The sequence below is a fragment of the Canis lupus genome, chromosome 15 (genome assembly GCF_011100685.1).
Source record: "Canis lupus familiaris isolate Mischka breed German Shepherd chromosome 15, alternate assembly UU_Cfam_GSD_1.0, whole genome shotgun sequence".
NCBI classification, from domain to species: Eukaryota; Metazoa; Chordata; class Mammalia; order Carnivora; family Canidae; genus Canis; species Canis lupus.
This window is the reverse complement of record NC_049236.1, coordinates 35,966,053-35,986,382: the sequence shown is the minus strand read 5'-3', so window position 1 is coordinate 35,986,382 and position 20,330 is coordinate 35,966,053. Positions and strand designations below refer to the sequence as shown.

The following is a 20,330-nucleotide window of genomic DNA, read 5'->3' as shown; positions in this document are numbered from 1 at the left end:
CAATGCAGTACTTGAAGTCACAACCCTGAGATCATGACCTGTGCAAAGATCAAGAGTTGGATGCTTAACTGCCTGAGCCACCCAGCTGCAACCTAAAGTTGGTTTTTAGCCTTACGTTAAACATTAATCTTTCCTTTTTGAAAATAAAGTGGGTATGAGGTCATTGGTATTTTTTGAATTTTAAAAACCATATGCACATTTTGTGAGAATTTGGAAATATAGGAAGTTCTGAAACAAAAATTACTGTATCACCAAAGAAAACTACTTTCTTGGTGTACAGTTTATTGTAACACATGCACTTTTTTTTTTTTTACACAAGATATCTACATATAGTTCTTAACTTTTCTTCACTTTGTATTGAGCAAATGCTGGTATAATTAAAGCTTCTTCTAAAACATAGTGTAACATCTATTATGCATAATTCGTATTGTATATATGTGCTAATTTATAAATCATTCTATTGTTCCTATTTCCTTCATTATAAACAATGTGTTTTGAACATACTTTTGAACATGAATCTTTGAGTATATCTCTGATTCTTTACAGTAAATCCTTAGAAGTAAAATTTCTGGGCTAAAAGGCATAATAATTTTAAAAGCATGTCTTACATATGGCTCAACAATATCCATCAGAATAATTGGCTCTAATGTGGGGGAAACAGAGGGTTTATATTTTTTGAAGATGAAATAGAACACATTTGGAGTACATTCTGAGCAAACAGTCCCTAGTTATTAATTAGGATGAATGGTTTGGTAAGGCCTGGGTTCTACTGCTCAGCATATAACCCAGAAATGCCAGTGGTAAACAAACACCTAAAAGGTAATTTCTTGAGCACCTGGCTGGCTCAGGTGCTGTCTCTGCCTCTCTCTGTGTGTCTCTCATGAATAAATAAGTAAAATCTTAAAAACAAAACAAACAAAACCACAATATACTGGAGGATTCCTCAGTACTAAGAACACTGGTTACCTACAGGTGTGGTTGGAACTGAGCTGAAAGCAGACCAAAGATAAGCTTTTCACCATATGCATATTTTTTTAGATTTTTATTTATTTATGATAGTCACACACACAGAGAGAGAGAGAGAGAGAGAGAGAGAGGCAGAGACATAGGCAGAGGGAGAAGCAGGCTCCATGCACCGGGAGCCCGACGTGGGATTCGATCCCGGGTCTCCAGGATCGCGCCTTGGGCCAAAGGCAGGCGCTAAACCGCTGCGCCACCCAGGGATCCCACCATATGCATATTTTAAACTTCCTTTTATGATGAAATTCACAGAACATGAAATTAACTATTAAAATATACAGTTCAGTGGAATTCAGTATATTCATAATGTTGTAACCACCGTTTCTATCTAGTTCCAAAGCAATTTTCGTTATCTCAAAAGAAAACCCTGTATCCATTAAGCAGTCAGCTCCTATTTTCCCCTCCCCCCCAGCTTCTGGCAACCACCAATCTGCTTTTCTGTCTCTACACATTTCCCTAGTTTGGGTGTTTCATAAAAATGGAATAATGCGGTATGCAACCTTTTTTCTCTGGCTTCTTTCACTTCACATAATATTATCAAGGTTCATGCATATTGTAGCATGTAGCAGTACTTGATTTCCTTTTCATAGCTGAGAAATGTGTGTGTATATGTGTGTATTCATGTGTGCATGTGTGTGTATATGTATATATATATATGTATATATACATACCTCATTTTATTTATCCGTGCATCTGCTGATGGACATTTGAGTTATTTACACTTTTTGGCTATTATGGATAATGCTCCTATGAACATCCATATACAAGCATTTATTTGAGTACCTCTTTTCAAGTTCTTTTGGATATATGCCTACAAGTAGAATTATTGGGTCATATGGTAATTCTATGCTTAACTTTTTGAAGAATTACTTAGCTGTTTTCCATTGCCTGCACCATTTCACATTCTCACCAGCAATGTACATACAAAAGTCCAAATTCCTCCACATTCTCACCAACACGTTATTTTCCATTTAAAAACATTACTACAGTCATTCTGGTAAACCTAATAATAATTTTTAAAAACCTTTCCGTTGTAACTTTTTTTTTAAGATTTTTATTTCTTTATTTGTGAGATAGAGAGAGAGGCAAAGACACAGGCAGAGGGAGAAGCAGGTTCTGTGCAGGGAGCCCGATGCGGGACTTGACCCTGGGGTCTCCAGATCAGGCCCTGGGCTGAAGGCGGCGCTAAACCGCTGAGCCACCTGGGCTGCCCTCCCATTGTAACTTTGATTTGCATTTCCCTAATGACTAATAATGTTAGTCATTTTCATGTCATTACTGGCCACTTGTATATCTTTGGAGAAATGTTTGTTCGAGTCCTGGATACTTTTATAGATGTTCTGTTTTTGGAATCCTTGAATGTATTGCATAATCAAAAACTAAAATTTTTGAAATAATAGGAAGAGTCATTTAAAAATTCTGGGTCTCATTTCCTTCATTTATACAATGAAGGGATTAGACTAGATCAGGATTTTCAATCTTTGGTACTATTGACATTTTGGGTCAGACAATTCTTGTTGTGAGGCCTGTCCCTGTATTGTAGCATATGTGTTGTAGCAGCATCTCTGGCCTCTACCAACTAGATGCCAGTTGCAACTCCGTCCCCTACAAAGTTGTGACAACCAAAAATGTCTCCAGGCATTGCCCAATTTTCTCCAGCGAGGCCTAGTTGAAATTGAAGATCAATGGATTAGATCAATGGTTTATAAACACCTGCCCCCAGACTTGGATCACTTTGGTTTTGTTTTTACTTTTTTTATATATATAAGACTTGGATCACTTTGTAGGTAGCATTGAGGCTTGGCAAACTATTTTCATTATTAAAAAATAAAACAGCTAATAAATCAAAGTACAGTTGAACAATTGTATATTTATCTAATGTAAACTGTATAAAACAAATCTTTGCTTTTATTAGAATGAAATTAACTCAAAATATAAATACTGGTTGATTATCATGGATTAGGAGCTCTGAATGGCATTTATATATGTATCTGATTTATAAAAATAGGAAAGCAAATTGTCAATAAATGATATTTTTTAGTTTCGTAAATCATCATTTCAACATTGGGTGGGGGGGTAGATAATAAAAGAAGCCTTTGGGGGCAGCCCCGGTGGCGCAGCGGTTTAGCGCTGCCTGCAGCCCAGGGCGTGATCCTGGAGACCCTGGATCGAGTCCCACGTCAGGCTCTGCATGGAGCCTGCTTCTCCCCCTCTGCCTGTGTCTCTGCCTCTCTCTCTCTCTGTGTGTGTCTCTATGAATAAATAAATAAAATCTTTAAAAAAAATAAAAGAAGCCTTTGGGAGGTTAAAAAAAAAGCTGGGAATCCCTCAAATAGATGACCACCATTAAATATTGACCTTAAACATACTGTAGTTCCGTGCCACACTTCCATAGGGTGGCATTGGTGACTTTTGAGTAAACTTTCTAATTGTCATAGAGGCATTTGCAAGTTAATCTGTACATGGGAACTTCACTGTTTGCACAACAGAGATAAAACAAAACAAAAGCTCATGGAATTTCTCCCACAGTCGCCTGTTCCATACAATCTTCTCCCCACGCACACACTTTCCTCATCTGTCAAATGTTTACATAGAATCACATTTTAAAAAAATAATCCTTGCTACCTCTTCACCTGTTACCCACCTTTTACCAGAGGTGTCTCTAAATTCCCCTCCTCCAAAACAAAATGAATATCTGGGCATACTATTCTGTTGCTTGCCAACCTTGGATGGTTCCCAATTACCAGCAGCCCAAAACAAACCCCTTGCCAAAGTTTCTCTCCAACTTCGTCTCTCTCCATTCTGTCCCATACACCACAATGCCTGCCTTTGAATCTCAGGCCATGCTTTTTTACAGCTCCATGTATTTACACATGATTTTCTCTCCACTTAGAAGTCCCTTCTCCTGTAGTCTCAGCACTACTGATTTTTTTTTACTGTCATAAAATATACATAACATAAAATTTACAATGTTAATGATTTTGAAGTGTACAGTTAATCAGCATTAAGTACACTCACATTGTTGTACAACCATCACCATTGTCCATCCCCAGGGCTTCTAAATTATTGATATTTTGGATCAGATCATTCTTAATTGGGGTGGTTTTGGGAGCGAGGCATGTCCTGACCTGTACATGGTAGGATGTTTAGCAGCACCTTTTTCCTGTACCCATTAGATTCCTCTTCTCCCAGTTGTGACAATCAAAAATGTCTTTCACCATTTTCAAATGTCCTCTGGGAGGCAAAGTTGCCCCTGGTTGAGAATCACTGATTTAAAGGAAAATAATTTTCATTGTAAGTTGTGTCATTTTAACTGTGAAGACATAACTTTGGAAAAATGCATTATGGGCATTCATTAATATCAGACACAGAACTATTTATGACTTGACTGTGTGTCAGGTCAGTTGTGCTTATGTAGTAAACAAATAGAGCATTTAATTGCCACAACAGTGATAACATAATCACTCTGATTGGCATGGATTCAGAATAGCTAAGACTAAACAGAAAAAGTGTGGATTGGAAATGACAGCTTTACATGCATGACTGAATGTGTTTGTGTGAAAAAATGTTGAAGTATAGGGTTAAAAAGTCTATTTTAGTTTTTTATCATAATTACTGCAAATTTTATAGAGTGATGTCAACTGGCTTGCAGGAAAAACCCATCCTGTGTTATTCTCAGACTGAAAGAGTATATCTGTCAAAAAATTCACTTTGATCTTGTTGACCAATATATAATGTAGTCACAGTGAACAATACAAGATAGACAAATATTTGAGAAATATATTAATTGTATGCCAGAAAGTACGTAAAATTTTCCAAAGCAAAATATTCTGGATCCAATGCTATCTATCCAACACCAAAAATGAGGGATTTTGATTACCACTTTAACTTTTCAGACATTAAAGAATGTTTTCCTGTGATATCAAAATAATGTGGGCTATTATTTAAAGAACTATAGAAATGAGGTATTTAGGGATCCCTGGGTGGCGCAGCGGTTTGGCGCCTGTCTTTGGCCCAGGGCGCGATCCTGGAGACCCGGGATCGAATCCCACGTCAGGCTCCCGGTGCATGGAACCTGCTTCTCCCTCTGCCTATGTCTTTGCCTCTCTCTCTCTCTCTGTGACTATCATAAATAAATAAAAATTAAAAAAAAGAAATGAGGTATTTAATGTTATCCACAATGTTCCAAATTGCTGATATTTATCCTTGGGTGTGAGCACCAGTCAAGTTAGAAAAAGTCAGATTTATTCCATACCGAATTAGTTCTCTTATGTACTTCTGGCAATTATCAGGATACATTACTTATAGGTACCACAATTCTAAAAGAAAAATGTTAAAGCACCACACTTGGTATTTGGTTAAGTCCCAGGCCTTAGTTTTGCATCAAATCAAGGAACTGAAACAAGTCATTTTAAGGACATTTTCAGTCTTACTATATTGTTATTCTCTGATAGCTTAAATCGATAACTGGAAAAGATGAAGTTTAAAATAAATAATATCCCTTGAGTTGTGATTATGGGATACAAACCTGTTATCCTGTCAAGGGACAGAATCCCTGTTCAATTTAAGTAACAATAAGTTTTCAGAAGGTTAAGCCTTTCATTTTAATATGTATGTCGAGGACATTTGGCAGTAAAATAATTATTTTGAAAGTAAAAAATTATGGCTGTTAACATTTATATTTATATTCTCACAGTATAGCAGAACTATTAGAAATGTGATAAATTAAGAAGGGGAACTAAATGTTCTTCTTCCTTTCAGAACCTATAATGTTGAGAGAAAAGTCTAGACTGTCCTTGAATCTATATAATAATAATACTTCAGCCAGAAGCAGCAGCATTATGACTGCCATTTATTGAGCACTTATGTGCCAATACTTTATACATATTATCTCATTTAATCCTTACAGCACGTCTGAGAATTAGATATTATTTGCCAAAGTTGGTAAGTAGCCTGGTTCAAAACCTCACAAGGAATCAGCCTCACAGTCCAGATCTGTCTTTCTCTAAACTTTGTTCCTTTGCTCTTCTACCTCAAACTGTAAGAACTTTTGGGGAAGACAAGCAATTTTAATTCTTAATTACCCACAGAATCAGTAATAGCCTCACTATGAAGTCCCTATACTGCAGAATGAGTGTGAATTATTTTGACATATGTGACTGTCAACTTAATTACCTGTACATATGACCTGCTGCAGAGTATCAGATTCATCCGTCTAGTCTCTGAATTAGGTTTTGGTGAGTGGTCAAAATTAAGATTACTTTATATCACCGTGTCTGCTATGCTCTATTTCATTCTCCATCTGGAGGTAGAGGGCCCACAGAAAGCTCCTGGGAGTTTAAACTAGAGGAAGGCGTTCTTAACTTCTTACAAACCTACCCTCTCTTTTGAATGGTAGTCCTTTATAGGCTTGCCTAAAGAATACACATTTTCCCACGGCCCCCTGCTGATTCTGAATGAACAGATTCTCGGCCCCCTGCTGACTGCTGAATATATTGTTTATCCTCATCTTTACTCTTTACTGACAGCCTTCATAACAAACTTGCTTAGAAGACAAACGGCAGGGCCAAATCTCTGACAACTCATTAAGGAAGAATACAGTAGATTTTTGCCAGATATCACTACCATCTCACTGTGAACTAACAGCAGCTTTTGTCAAGATGGAATATGGAAAAGATGCTGCTTGAGAACTATGGCTCTCTGTCAAAAACACATGTCTCTTTGCACTCTTTTTTAAATAAATATTTTATGAAGAAGTCAATGTACAGACTATCAATAGCATATCACCTCTGCACATACTGTTCCCTCTGCATGGAGTGCCTTCTTTCCCTCCTCTCTCCGCCTACTTTTCCAGAGCCAGCCCAACTGGAACTTTCTGTAGGAGCTCTTCCCAGTCTCCCACAGCCTCACTCCTTCTGAGCTATGACAACACTTTTTTCCTACCTCTATTATAATAATTAGCATGTTTCTGTGTCGTCCGTATGATTATTTGTCTGGACTCAATTAGAAACTTCTTGAGCACAGGGACCATAGCAGCCTTATTCATTTTTGCATCGCCTGCACCCAGAACAGTCCCTAGCACAGAATAGGGACTGGGTTCCTGATTGTTAAATGACTTTCACTACCATCGTATGGGGGTTCCTTGTTGGGATCCAGACCTTCTCAGGGTATGGTGGTTGCGATAATGGAAACTATTGACAAGTCCCAGCTCTGCTGATTACTTGACCGGTAGTCCTTCGAGTTTTCTCATTCTGTAAAATTGGGATCATAATGCTACTTACCTCGTGGAAGTAAGTTTCTGGGAATGTTTTCCAGGATTTTTTTTTGTAGTTATAGATCTATTCAGGTCTTCTGCTATTTATTCTTGAGTCAATTACTGTTATTTATATTTTCTTAAGAATCATTCACATCTTGTTTTATTTTCATAAAGTACTAGGTAAGTATTCTCCTATTGTTTGATTTTATCTATACATCCAGTTATATCCTGTTCCTAACTTGTATATATATATATGCTCTCTTGGTCTTTCTCTTTTCCTCTTTCTAGAAAGAAATATGTCAAAATGTTAATAGTGGCTCTCTGCATGATAAGGTTATGGGTTATTTTAATATTTTTCTGATTTTTTCCAAATGTTCAGAAATCAGTGCATATATTACTTACATAAAAAACTTTTAAAATACTTTATTTATTTATTAATGAGAGACACACAGAGTCAGAGACATAGGCAGAGGAAGAAGTAGGTCCCTGTGGGAAGCCCGATGCCGGGCTCCATCTCCAGACCCGGGATCACGACCTGAGCTGAAGACAGACGCTGAGCCACCCAGGCATCCCACAGAAAAAAAGACTTAAAGAAAAAATAAAAAACTCTTTCAGCTCTTTTATTTCCAAATAAGGAAACTGAGGTCAGGAACATTACACAGATAGATCATGACCTTAGATTGGAACCAGGAAACCTGTAGTGGCCCAGTCACTTTTTGCTGTGAGACAAGAGCCATGAAAACACCATGCTTTCTCTAGTTCTCATCTGATTGAAAGAAACTGAGCCACTAACCCATCTCACTTCTGCTCTTGTTTTCATCTTACATAAGGTGACAACTGTTAGAGTTGGGTAAAACGTCACTAAGAATTTATCTTTGGGGTCTAACTATGTTATAAACTGATTTTTTTTTGGCAATTCAGCATTATAGTTGATGATAAAGATAATTACAATAATGATAAAGAACAACTTAGTTAATATGTGAGGATAATACATATGGCAATGAGGGATGCCTGCCTGGGTGGTTCAGCAGTTGGTCACCTGCCTTTGGCTCAGGTCGTGATCCTGGGATCCAGAATCGAGTCCCTCATCACGCTCCCTGCGAGGAGCCTGCTTCTCCCTCTGCCTATGTCTCTGCCTCTCTCTCTCAGTCTGTGTCTCTCATGAATAAATAAATAAATAAATCTTTTTTTAAAAAAAAAGATACCTAGACTTGAAGGATGTTTCTTTTAAAAAAATATGGCAATGAGTGAAATATTTGAATGTGTAATTGGAGGGTGAATGATATATTTTTGATATTTTAAAATTTCCTGAGACTCTATAATAAGGTTTTTAAAGGAAAACTATTTTTAAGGAATACTTTTATTTTTATTGGAGGAAAACTAGCTTTTTAAAAGTAATCTATGCTCAGTGTGAGACTCAAACTTGCAACCCCAAGATCAAAGATTGTATGCTCTACCAACTGAGCCAGCCAGGTGACCCAAAGGAAGACTATTTAAAAAAAAAAAAATGTCTGGGAAGGGGTGTCATCTAATAGTAGATGACATTTATCAGTGTGCCAAACATTGTACTATCCCTTAAATGAATTATTGCATTTAATCCTCGTGATAACTCTATGGTGCCATTAGCATCTTCATCTTGCTGAGGTTTAGAGAGCATGTAACTTAATCAAGGTCACATAGCCTGAAAATGGTTTGGCTAGAATGATCCAAGTCGGTCTGATTCCAGACCTGGATCTCTTTACTACTTTGATCATCAAGCTTAGTAAATATTTGGTTAAATTAAGTGAACTTTCATTTGCAGAAATTTGTATTTATTTTAATCACTTTATCGCTTTTCTTAAAAAAAGAAAGATTTCTGATTTTATGAACATCTTACTATAAGAACAACTACAAGTGTCTGTGAGATTTATTTTACTGTATTTCAAAGATGCACCACTGTTTTATGTACTGATTATGTGCCAATTATAATTATAGATACCATTTATGTATCAATTTATGTTGAATTATAATTGTGGACCTTATTGATTGCTGGTGATATTACAACTTTAGAAACATTAAAATTTGTGCTTTAGAATAGGTAACACATGTAATGTGTACATATGTGTGTTTTCTTTATTGCAACATGAGGTTTTTTTCTATAAGTTCTGAGACAATGCCATGTAGCAGACTTTGAAGCCAATCTGCCTGGTTTCAAATCCCAGTCGGCTTCTTATTTGCTTGTAGCTCTGGGAGAAATTGCTTAATTTTTCTGATTTAAATACTTTACCTATAAAATGGAGATAGTAATATTTTCTTTTGGATCACTCAGAGTATACTTCATTAAGGATTTTTAGTTTGATTCCTAAAGAAAAGATGGATCTGATTCTTTGCTTAAAGTATCTATCAACTGTCATGGTGTTAACCTTAAAAAAATAAAACTGCCACTTATTTTACCAGCAAAAGAAGTGCTTTTTCAGGAATAGCAGAGAATTGCAATCCAGGACAAGGAAGCTACAGCAAAACCATAGGCAATTCCAGAGAACAAAGGAGAGGTATGCCCTTTTATGGAAGTGTGGTGGTGGGTGGGAGGGGCTGTTCTAAGCAAAAAACCCATTGGAGTAAACCGGGAGTTCAAAGTATAGTGACTTCTCACTGGCTGAATTGTGATGTCTCTCATTAGTTGGGCTATTGCGATGGGGGTTGTGGGAAGGCTTTCTTTCTCCTGCTGGGATAGTAAAGTAGTATCCACAGGCAAGGTCCCTCTCTAACTGTTGGGTTTGCAATTGATCCTGAGTGGTAGGGCATGACAGTGTCCCCTGCCAAAACTCCAACTCTATGTTAGTGAGATTTCCCTTTATTAAATTTCACAAAAGGAAATGAGCCCTTATTTCTGCCTGCATTTTATTTTCAAAGATTATCTTTTTCCTTATAAAGATTTTTTTTCTTGCAAGATTTTTTGTTTTTAAGATTTATTTATTTGAGGGGGCCAGGGCAGAGGGAGAGAAACTCTAAGCAGACTCCATGCTGAGTGCAGAGGCCAAGGTGGGGCTCAATCCCACAATCCTGAGATCACCACCTGAGCTGAAACCAAGAGTTGGCCACTTAACCAACTGCATCACACAGATACCCATCAAATTTTAATTTAAATTCCAGTTCATTAACATACAGTGTAATATTAGTTTCAGGCATAGAATTTAGTGATTCATCACTTATATAAAATACCCAGTGCTCATCACAAGTACCCTCCTTAATATCCATCACCTATTTAACCCATCTCCTTCAAAACCTCTTTTCCAGTAACCCTCAGTTTGTTCTCTATAGTTAAGAGTCTATTTCCTGGTGTGCCTTTCTTTTTACTGCCCCCCTTCCCATGTTCCTTGGTTTTGTTTATTAAATTCCATATCTGATGTAGGGTTAGTATCCAAAATATACAAAGAACTTTTAAAACTGAACACATGCAAAAAACCCCACAAATAATCCAGTTAAAAAATGGGCAGAAGACATGAATAGACATTTTCTCAAAAAAAGACATACAGATAGCTGTTATAACAGATACATGAAAAGATGCTCAACATCACTCATCATAGGAAAGGAAATACAAATCAAAATTACAATGAGATACCACTCACACCAGTCAGAATGGCTAAAATTAACAATACAGGAAACAACAGGTGTTGGTGAGGATGTGGAGAAAGAGGAACCCTCTTACACTGTTGGTGGGAATGCAAATAGGTGCAACCACTCTGGAAAACAGTATGGAGTTCCCTCAGGAGGTCAAAAATAACTACCCTATGACCCAGCAATTTTACCCAAAGGATACAAAAACACTGGTTTGAAGGGGTACATGCATCCGATGTTGATAACAGCACTATTAACAATAGCCAGATTATGGAAAGAACCCAAATGTACATCAACTGATGAATGAATAAAGAAGATAAGTTGTGTGTGTGTGTGTGTATGTAATATATATATAATATATATAGTGGAATATTACTCAGCCATAAACAAGAATGAAATCTTGCCATTTGCAATGGGACGTGGATGGAGCTAGAGAGTATCATATGAAGTGAAATAAGTCAGAGAAAGACAAGTACCATATGATTTCACTCATATATGGAATTTAAGCTTTTATTTTTAAGTAATCTCTACGCCCAACATGGGGCTTGAACTTACAACTGTGAGATCAAGAGTCATATGCTCTATCAACTGAGCCAGCCAGGAGCCCCATAGATTATCTTTTAATTTAAAGACTTTTAATTGTATTCAGGAGTTCTCCAGTCCAATGATGTCCTAAAACAGCTATCCAATCAGGTTATTGACACTGAGTTCACAGTAAGAACATAATGTTGAATAGACACATGTCCATGCATTTACTTCTCAGTTAATGTTGCATAAAGAAAACCTCCAATCCATAATCATAGCCTATACTCATTCAAACCAGCTAAACATCTGTTTCTTCCAAAGTTTTTTCAACTGGAAAGGTACATATTCATTAATATTTTCTTGACTTCTCGTTCTCTCCTCCTCTGCCTCCCCATTTAGTCTTTGCAAAAAAACCTAAACAAACAAACAAAAAACCACAACTTCTTAGCTCTATTCAAGCAGCAAGTGAACAGAATTTATTTTTGCCAAATAAGGTCCCTGGGTCCAATGGATACATTTGGAATGTACTAGGCCATTTGTTAACTAAGGTAAGCTATAATGAATTTTTGAACCCCCCCAAAAAATGATGTCTTGTTCTAAGACTAGAAAATTTTTTCTGAAGTTCTTAGAAACTATAAAATGTGGGGGTTTTGTTGTATGCAATTCAGATGGCTAAGAAAGAATAAATATGGTGACAAAGATTACCTGGGCAGAGGATGTAAGAAAGACTATTTTCTTTTTGCACTCTTCTACATCTAAATTTCTTGTACTCTTCTAGATCTAAAGTTCCCCTCCTCTTTGAAAATGTCAGAAGCCTAAAACATTATTTTATCATCTTAATACAGTGTTTCTCAATCCTGACTAGTCATTAAATCATCAGAGTACAGTTTTTTTTTAATGCCAACGTGTTTTAAAAACAAACACAGAGGTTCCAATTTAATTGTTTTGTGGTGGAAAAAATTTAAAAAATTGTTTTGTGGTGGGACGTAGGCATTATTATTATTTAAAAGTCCCCCAGGTGATTCTAATTTGCAGCCAGGCATGAACATGAATGAATTAATGTGCTATCTTATCTAAATATCTCCTAAATCTCTTAGTAAGTTCCTTGGGAAAAGCTCTGATTCTAATACCTCATTTTATTGCTTATGAAACATTCAATTAATGTATGTTGTTTGAAGATAAGAAGAAAGATAAGAAGGAAAAGATTGGACCTGTGATCTGAACTTTACAGTCCAATGATGTAATTGGTGATCAGAGATTCAATTGGTTTATTTTTTAGTATTATATCTCAGTGCAATACATTTATTTTATTATCAGCCTTAAGTTAAATTTTAATGCCTATTTCTACAACAGGAACTAGAAATTTTACATACATTACCAGAAATATAATAGACCATGTTCCAAAACCTTTGTCAGTCTGTTCAATGAACAGGTGATTGGCCATATGCCAAGGGAATCTGCTACCCTCTGGAGGGTATTATGCCATTACAGATGAAAATACCATCTCCCTACATATATTACAGAGCTAGTGAGAAGTCATGAAACAAAACAAAAAGGATTCATGGTAAAATCATTTGAAAAATGCTGCACTATCTCTGTGTAAGGAAATAACAATGCAAATTAACAAAGTAAAAATTAAGAAGTTCTATAATAAATTTGTTTCCCAAACTAATTGGACCATTTGCTCCCCTACTTAATTAATATCTCCCCTACTCCTATTAATATCTGGGAAACTAACATTATACAAATAATATTATTTTATATATGATTCTGTATTAACCCACAAATAACATTTGGGGTTTAGAGTAATTAAAGGAGAAAAACTTATTGTAAGATTTCTTCAATAAGCTATAAAAAGAAGATTGATAAAGTAGATGCATTAGAATAAAAAGATCCCATATCCATGCAGTGACATTTTGACTAGAGGGATACATTCTGATGTGACAATGTGAGATGCTATGTGATATTATTATTCATGTTATCTTTTTAGTTTTTATCCTAATGCAACATTTGAGATGTTTGTATTGTTGCATAACAAGTGGAATTTTGACTTGTGCTTTATAACATATAGAGTTGACTTCATGTACTGTCAAATGTGGCAAGAATCATACTAGACCAAAAATATACAGACAGTGCGACTAGGCATGATAGAGTTTTACCCGAAGTTCAATTAGTATAGGTGTAGATCCTCATGTAATTACAGCTATGTTTTCCTCAGCTTAGAAAGATTGCAAGTTTATAGACATAGGATATTTTTAGTCAAAAGACTTGGGTTTTGGGCAGCCCTGGTGGCTCAGAGGTTTAGCACCACCCTTCAGCCCGGGGTGTGATCCTAGAGACCCGGGATTGAGTCCCACGTGGGGCTCCCTGAACGGAGCCTGCTTCTCCCTCTGCCTGTGTCTCTGCCTCTCTCTCTCTCTCTCTCTGCCTGTCATGAATAAATAAATAAATAATCTTTAAAAAGAAAAAGACTTGGGTTTTTTCTTTTATGTCACTAATTTTGTGATCCTTGCCAATTAAATACAATTCTCCTTATGTGTAAAAGGAAGACATATAGAGCTGTTGTAACTGTTCAATGAGATACTATATGATGTGAAACACATCACATATAGCCTCTGATATATAGTAGGACCTCAACAAAGAGAAGTTCAATGTAAAGATGACTGGTGAGCACAGAGATAACACTTTGACTAAAGAGTCAAGGAGTAAACATAGAAGGAAGCTAAAACTGGAAGAAAGAGCTAAAGTGACCAGTCCCATCCCACTTTGCCACCAACCATCCCTGTTCTAACACTCACAATCCTGCATGAGGGAAACTGCTCAGTCCTGGGCAAAGTAGGGTGGTTGATCACCCTAACTCAAAATAGAATAGAATAACCCAGAATAGAAATGCAAACAACTAGGAAAAATACTAATGGTTGGAACACAGACACAGAGTCTGGGAACATTAGGAAGAATGATCCTGAGATTGACCAGTATTTCTCAAACAGATGGCAAACCAGGCTTGGAGTGTAAATAGAGATAAAGCCACAGGTGAGGTCAGTAGAAACACTTGACTCAATTGAAGGAAACTCAAAATGCTATACAAGTAATACTATACAAGAGAAATGTTATACAACTGATTTGTTGAGTGACTGTGGTGGTGAGACAAAAGTGAACAATGCAGGGGCACCTGGATGGCTCAGTCGGTTAAGTGTTGGACTCTTGATTTCAGCTCAAGTCATGATGTCATAGTCGTGAGACCAAGCCCCACATCAGGCTCCATGTCCAGCATGGAATGGAGCCTGCCTGGGATTCTCTTTCTCTCTGCATCTCCCTATCCTTGCTTGAGCATGTTCTCTCTCTCTCTCTCTCTCTCTCTCTCTTCCCCCCCCCTCTCTCAAAAAAAAAAAAAAAGAACAATGAGGAAAGAATAGTCTCTTTAGGGACTAATCTAATGCTGGGATAATTACTACCTACAGGGAAGGGAACAACTCTCTACTTCATACAATACACAAGAATTAACAACATAGAAGCCTAAATATGGAAATCACAACTTCAAACATTTTAAAAGAAAATAGAGAAAAGCTTAATGAAGGGTTTTTAAAATATTTTATTTATTTATTCATGAGATAGAGAAAGAGAGGCAGAGACACGGGCAGAGGAAGAAGCAGACTCCATGCACGGAGCCGGATGTGGGACTCGATTCTGGTACTCCAGGATCACGCCCTGAGCCGAAGGCAGGCGATAAACCGCCGAGCCACCCAGGGATCCCCCTTAATGAAGGATTTTTAAAAAATAAGCTATCAAAAGGAAAAGATTGATAAAGTTGGTTACATTAAAGTGAAAAGATCTCGTGAACATAGTGAAAAGACAAGCCATAAACTGGGGAACAGTATTTGCAATACATCAGACCTACAAAGTACTTATATTAAGAGTATGTTAGGGATCCCTGGGTGCCTCAGCGGTTTGGCGCCTGCCTCCTGCTTCTGTCTCTGCCTCTCTTTCTCTATGTCTCTCATGAATAAATAAATAAAATCTTTAAAAAAAAAGAATATGTTAAAGACCCTAACAATTCAATAAGGAAAATGTCAGCAATCCAACAGATACATGAGAGGAATAAACAATTTATAGAAGAAACTTCTGTTGGGAAAGCATGTTTTTTTAGGGAGCTCAGTTTTACTATGAATTAGGCAAACACAAACTGAATAACAATGAAATAACATTGTGCACCAAGCAGAGTGTCAGAAATTAATAAGCCTGAGATGACTAAGTTTTGATGAGAAGGAATAGAAATTCTCTCACACTACTGGTGAGGGTGTAAATTGGTGTAACTCTAGGAGAGCAAATTCTCAATATCTACAGATGTTTTAAAATAAATACCTGAGCACTACATTCTTGGCATACAGACTAGAGAAACTCTTAAGTGTGCACACAAGAGATCACATATAACAGTATTTATTGTAGCATGGTTTATAAGAGCAAGAGATTGGAAAAACTCAAATGTACATCAGCTATAAAATAAATTGTGGTATAATCCAACCAATTTATTAAAATAAATGAGTAGAGCTAATGACCAATATGAATAAATCTAAAAGGCATACTACAGAACTAGAAAAAGCAAGTTTCATCAGGGTTTATACAGTATGTTATTGTTTATATCACGTGTAAAAAATGCAATATTATCAACTTTATAGGTATACAAATACATGATGGAAATATAGAAACAATCTCAGAGAAATAAACCAGAGAATGGTTACCTCTGAAGAGAAAAGGATGGACATAAAATCAGGAAGGAGTTCATAGGGCATCAAATCTGTCTACTATGTTTTACTTTTGAACCATCTAAGGAAAATATAGCAAAATGTTAAGATTTGGGAAAATTGAGTGATTAGAAACATGAATATTATTTTGTTCTCTATGCTTTTCTCTACACTTTGAGTATTCTATTTTTTAAGAAATAAAAAATGTTAACATTTAAATAAAAAACATTTAAATCAGATGATTTCAATATTACTCTAAAATATTAAAAAAGAAGCAAAATTATGCTGTTAAGAATTGATCAAGCCAAGTTTAACATTATTTCCAATAAGTTAAAACTACCCAGTGTCCTGACACGTAGTTCACTGCCACTTAACTAACACTAGATGTCACTTTACTTCATGCATTTAGTTTAATATGAGTGCTTTCTAGTTGAAATTAGATGAACTTGAATACGATTTATAATTGTTTTCCTCCAGTTGATATAGAGAGTGAGGAAAACTAAGAGTGCCCTCTGCTACATAACTGTGCAGGAAGGCAAGGGACATGTCTGTTTAGATTCATAGTTTTATCCTCAACGTGTATTGCATGAAATAGGGTTGTAGAAATACTGGTAGCTCAACAGACAAAGGATACAAGAAACTTTAATAGAAGAAATATTTAATATCACCAAAATGTGTGAAGTCACGTTTGGAACAGTTTTTCTTTCAAATGTCAGGTAGGTGTGAAAGATTTGACAGGGAAATGTTGTGATTCTCATCTCAAAGCCCATTTTGTGATCAGTGGGGAGGGGACATCATTTCAGATCTTTTAATTCAAAGTTATATTCCAGTTTATTGGAGTAATGCATTTTACACAAACAAGGACTCCTTAAATCAATAATTTTTACCCGTTAAGGGGAATAAAGACCTTTAATAATCATGAAAAACATGGACTTTCTGAAAATTTCCATATAAACACATAAGAATTGTTTCATGCCATTTCTGCAGATTTGCAAAGGTGCTTAAAGCTCATGCATGGACCCCAGATTGGAATCCTCGAGACAAGCAAAAGCACTTGCCCAGGTACTTCCCCCAAGTTTTATAACTCTGCTTCCACTCTGGCAATAACTGAGAATGGAAATATATATATATATATATATATATATATATATATATATATATATATACACTTAATATATATATATATACACTTAAGAAAAGAACAAAATATATTCATTTGCTAAAATATTTATTTGGAAGCTTGATATTCCCTGCAGAGCAAACTAAATTCCCAGAATTGCTCCACAAATTAAAAATATTTCCTTGTGCCTGTTTGTTCAACTGTTTTCACTATACACATCCTAACTGGAAAGAACCTTTTTCAAATTGTATTATTGATTTTCTTGAATCATAAATATTTCTAAAGTAATATTTTGTTCAAACTAGATGATGGTAATTGATTTTATGAATACAAGTTAATGAAATTCCACTACCAGTGTAAAGATACTCAAAATCAAATAAGCTCGAAACCTCTTTAACTTCTTTGTTCCAGGTCCTTTCCTTACTCAAAAGGCCTCCTCTGTTAGTCACATTATCAATCTACCATTATCAGGTGTTCAATGACAAACAGGATTCTTCTTTATCATGACAACACTTTTGTTTGAATTACTTAGTTACAATAGATGAAATGGGCCACTTTTTAATTTTTTTTGGGGGGGGGCCACTTTTTAAAAATTGTGGTTTTACCCTATAGGGATTATGTTAATGCCATGAGAATGGTATCAAATGGTATCAGAGTTTCTTTTTTCCTACTCTGCAATTCTACCAAATGTGTTAGGCCTTGGTAAAGTAAAACAAGAGTATTTTGGAGACCTGGTTTGGTAGGCCAAACAGTCAGTTACAGCACCCATTGTGAAATTACATGTGGAAAATGGAAGCTGCAAAAGAACAGAATCTATCTTGGGTTCTAACCACTTCACCACCAAACACTTCCACAACCCTTTCTAACAGATATAGAAGAACATGTGGCTTGTATCTGAGATAAGAAGGACTCCATGCAGCAGTTTAATTTAGGCATTTAAACAAAAATTCAGAGTTCTGCTTCCTTAAAACAAAGAGCCTGAGTACTGATCCTTCTTTGTTTATAACTGACAATGTCCCTAGGATGTTTTCATAAAGAAAGTGATCAGTATATACATTTTAACTCTATGGATAATAACTTATATTTTCACAACTAAATATTTAGTTTATTTAGCTGGGGGGTAGCGGGCCCAGTCCTATGCGTGGTTGTCACTAGTCTGTTGTCTCACACTTGACTGTTGTCCGTTCTCTCCCGACTTGTTCCCCTGAAGGACTGATGGCCGCTCGTCCCACTGTGATGGCCATGGGAGAGGAAGAGTGGATGGGGACAACTGCCTTTCCCCCAGGGAATGCGTCCAGCAGCCCTCAGTCGAAGCACTGTTGCTATAAGCTATCTCGGGGGTGCTCTAGGGCCCCCTCCTTCAGCTCACCTCTGGGGAAAGTACGCACTGTATTAACTTTGAGGATTTTCCTCCCCAACAATAAATGGAGACAACCTCAGTTGCCAGTGCCCCAGAGCCTGGGGCGCTTTGCCCTCAAAAAAAAAAAAGCTCCAGCAGCTGAGCCCTGGAGTGCCTCATGGCAGGGCTCCTTCTTCCCTTCTGACTTGACAGTACAGTTCACCATGGTGCCAACGCCATCTGGGGCCAGCTGGGCAGAGCCAGGGCTCCTCATGGACATCCTGAGCATCCGAAAGAGGCGAAGGCCTCTGAGGGGAGACGGTTCAGGCCATCCTCATCCATTTATCCAATTTATACAATCCAATAAATTTATCCAATAAAATCTGTAAATTTTCTGTTATTGATTTAACTCTCTCCTGCTGGCCTTAGAACTTGGAAACATCTGACTTCTCTTTATGAAAACTCTTGTCATAAGTGCTTAACTGAATGATTAACCTTTTCCATGGAGGAAATCATGCTCTATGAATCACAGGAAGCTTAATCAATAGACTCATATTTCCAGTTCTATAAAACTGGAAGATCCAAGTTCCAATCCAATAATAACATGTGATCATTTGGTCAATTTCTGGTTCTATGATAAAATATTTTGTATTTATATGCTAATACTAGATGCTGAATTTAAGTGTTTATCATCATTCTTGACAATTTAAAAATTACTAGCATTTTTCGACATTTAGAATTTCTCAGCTTGGAGAGAAATTTACTGAGGACTACTGGGAGAGAGTGTTAGACTCCAGTGTTCCTGAAAGCTGGGTCCGCTTTCTTATGCTGCTCCTTGGAAAAACAGACTTTCTTTCTGGCTCAAGTTATATCTTCCTTTTATTAAGTTATATATCTCAAGGTCTTGCAGTATTTTCTCTTTCTCAGATAACACAATACAAGTAACTGGGGGCAGATGGGAATCCAATATTAGTATAATTTTGGCAAAACTGAAAATATGCTACGCTCCTGATTAAATCCCATCTGCATCCCTCATGCCAAGAGTTTAAGTGTCATGAGAACAGGAACCTGGTTTGTTTTATTACTTATGGAATCCTCAGTGCCTGAACCAATGCGTGGCACCTAGAGGTAACTGTCAGAATTGACTGAATGAATGAATGAGTGAATCCAGTATTTAGGATTATGTGAATCTGGCTTTGGCATAAGAAGCCTAAGCTCCCAAAAGAGCATCAAGGTTCTTAATTATAAACATTCCTTAAATTTACAGAGAAAGTTCTACCTCTGAAGTGATCCCATGGTCTTTATATATTTTATAGTATCCTAGGCCACTAGGTTGTTTAAAGACTTTCACAAATGAATACATGAACCACATCTATGTTTGCACACAGAATCACAAAATTTGTCAAATCAGATATTTTGAAGAATTTTTTAAAAATCATAGGCATCGCTGGTTTTAGTTTTAAACAAGTATGAAGTAACTATACTTTGTGACTATTTTAACTCACTTATACCCAAATCCTTAGAGTTCCGAAGTGTTCTTTGCTTGAAATCTGGATTTTTATGAGGCAAGCCTACATCATAGATAATGCTGAAAAATTTTTGACCTCAAGCCTAATCATTTAAGCTAGCCAACCGTGGAAGGGCCATCTACCCTGGAAAAGGGTGAACATGTGGTCAGAGCGTGAATTCTGTGGCCAGACTATCTGTGAGACAATCCTGGACCAGCCAGCC

At 36.6% G+C, this 20,330-nt stretch overlaps 1 long non-coding RNA gene across 1 annotated transcript; it reads left to right on the top strand.

The window, feature by feature from the left end:
* Positions 1 to 37: 37 nt before the first annotated feature.
* LOC111090045 lies at positions 38 to 18,969 on the top strand. The gene is made up of 5 exons (XR_005370566.1): positions 38 to 97; positions 9,713 to 9,807; positions 11,798 to 11,946; positions 17,128 to 17,202; positions 18,471 to 18,969. It is a non-coding gene; the product is annotated as an uncharacterized LOC111090045 (long non-coding RNA).
* The last annotated feature ends 1,361 nt before the right edge of the window (positions 18,970 to 20,330 follow it).